The sequence below is a fragment of the Cynocephalus volans genome, chromosome X (assembly GCF_027409185.1).
Source record: "Cynocephalus volans isolate mCynVol1 chromosome X, mCynVol1.pri, whole genome shotgun sequence".
Taxonomy (NCBI): Eukaryota; Metazoa; Chordata; class Mammalia; order Dermoptera; family Cynocephalidae; genus Cynocephalus; species Cynocephalus volans.
In genome coordinates, this window is record NC_084478.1 from 52,264,283 (window position 1) to 52,267,126 (window position 2,844).

The 2,844-nt window shown below is 44.5% G+C and overlaps 1 pseudogene; it reads left to right on the plus strand.

Annotated features, from left to right (window-relative positions):
• Positions 1-1,837: 1,837 nt before the first annotated feature.
• Positions 1,838-2,617, plus strand: LOC134367990 (cytochrome c oxidase subunit 1-like; annotated as a pseudogene).
• The last annotated feature ends 227 nt before the right edge of the window (positions 2,618-2,844 follow it).

Here is a 2,844-nt window from a genome sequence, read left to right on the forward strand (position 1 = left end):
ACTAACATCATCATAATAAACGCCCTCACCGTCACCATCTTCCTAGGGACATTCTATGACACCTCCACACCAGAAACCTTCACATTTAACTTCACCGCCAAAACTCTACTCCTAACAGCCCTGTTCCTATGAATCCGAGCTTCCTACCCACGATTCCGATATGACCAACTAATACACCTCCTATGAAAAAGTTTCCTTCCGCTGACGTTAGCCCTACGCATATGACACATTTCAATACCTATCCTACTATCAGGCGTGCCCCCCCAAACCTAAGAAACATGTCTGATAAAAGAGTTACTTTGATAGAGTAAATAATAGAGGTCCAACCCCCCTTGGTTCTAGAACTATGGGGATCAAACCCACTCCTAAGAACCCAAAACTCTCCGTGCTACCTATTACACCACATTCTACAGTAAGGTCAGCTAAACAAGCTATCGGGCCCATACCCCAAAAATGTTGGTTCATATCCTTCCCATGCTAATCAACCCCGCAACATTCTCCATCATTCTCACAACCCTATTCACAGGCACCATACTCACAATACTAAACTCTCATTGACTAACAATCTGAGACAGCCTAGAAATAAGCACACTCACCCTCACCCCCATTTTAACAACAACAACAAAAAACCCACGATCAACAGAAGCGGCCACCAAATATTTCATCACATAGCAACAGCATCCATATTCCTAATAATGGCCATCATAATTAACACAACAAGCTCAGGACAATGAACAATCAGAAACACAGACAACCCCCTAACAACCTCACTACTAACACTAGCATTAATTATAAAACTGGGCCTATCCCCCTTCCACTTCTGAGTCCCAGAAGTCACAGAAGGAGTCCCCCTAACATCAGGCATAATCCTACTGACATGACAGAAACTAGCCCCCATCTCAATTATATTCCAAGTAGCACCACTACTTAATCACCATATCATCCTAACCACTGCCACCCTATCCATCCTGGTAGGAGGCTGAGGAGGACTCAACCAAACACAGCTATGAAAAATCATAGCCTATTCATCAGTTTCACACATAGGCTGAACAACAGCCATCCTTATCTACAATCCCTCAATCAAGATCCTCAACCTACTAATTTACATCCTACTTACACTCACCACCTTCAACATATTAAACCTTAACATTAATCACACAACCTCCTCCCTGACACTACTGTGAAACAAAACACCACTAATTTCCCTCACAATCCCTCTAATCCTACTGTCATTAGGGTGACTCCCCCCACTGACGGGATTCCTACCTAAATGAATCATTATCCAAGAAATGACAAAAAACGGCAGCATTGCCTTGCCCACAATCATAGCCATCACAGCATTACTTAACCTATACTTCTACATACGACTGATCTACTCCACAGCCCTCACCATATTTCCAGTAACCAATAACACAAAGACAAGGTGACAATTTGAGAACACAAAACAAACACTCCTCCTGCCAACACTAACAATTCTGTCAACACTCCTCCTTCCCCTTGCCCCGATGCCCCCCATCTTAAACTAGAAATTTAGGTTAGAAAGACCAAGAGCCTTCAAAGCCCTAAGCAAGTATTCCCACTTAATTTCTGACCTAAGGGCTGCAAGACCTTATCCTACATCAACTTTATGCAAACCAGTCACTTTAATTAAGCTAAACGCTTACTAGACTGGCGGGCTCCAGCCCCATGCAAAATTAGTTAACAGCTAATCGCCCTAAGCAACTGGCTTCAATCTACTTTTCCCACCTCCAGGAAAAAAAGGCGGGAGAAGCCCCGGCAGAATTGAAGCTGCTCTTCTGAATTTGCAATTCAACATGACAAATCACCTCAAGACTTGATGAACAGAGGACTTAACACCCATGCTTGGATTTACAGTCTAATGCCTACTCAGCCACTTCACCCCATACCCGTGTTCATTAACCATTGGTTGTTCTCAACAAACCACAAAGACATCGGCACACTTTACCTCCTATTTGGTGCCTGGGCCAGAGTAGTAGGGACAGCCCTGAGCCTCCTTATTCGATCTGAACTTGGCCAACCCGGAACCCTCCTAGGTGATGACCAGATCTACAACATCATCGTGACCGCCCATGCGTTCGTGATGATTTTCTTCATGGTCATACTCATCATGATTGGGGGCTTCGGCAACTGACTAGTTCCCCTTATAATTGGGGCCCCTGATATAGCATTCCCTCGGATAAACAACATGAGCTTCTGACTCCTCCCCCCATTGTTCCTACTCCTACTCACCTCCTCAATAGTGGAAGCCAGCACTGGAACAGGCTGGACCATCTATCCACCCCTATTCGGAAATCTAGCCCATGCTGGAGCTTCTATGGACCTTACAATTTTTTCCCTACACCTAGCAGGCATCTCCTCCATCCTAGGGGCAATTAACTTCATCACTACCATTATTAATATAAAACCACCGGCAATATCCCAGTACCAAACCCCTCTGTTTGTGTGATCAGTACTAATCACAGCCATCCTCCTACTCCTTTCCCTCCCCGTCCTAGCCACCGGCATTACCATACCACTGACAGATCGAAACTTAAACACCTCATTCTTCGACCCTACAGGAGGAGGAGACCCTATCCTATACCAACACCTATTCTGATTCTTCGGACATCCCGAAGTCTACATCCTCATTCTCCCCGGCTTTGGGATGGTTTCACACATCGTAACCTATTATTCAGGTAAAAAAGAACCATTCGGATATATAGGAATAGTCTGAGCTATAATATCCATTGGCTTTTTGGGCTTTATCGTCTGAGCCCACCACATATTTACAGTAGGAATGGACGTAGACACTCGAGCATACTTCATATCAGCCACAATAATCAC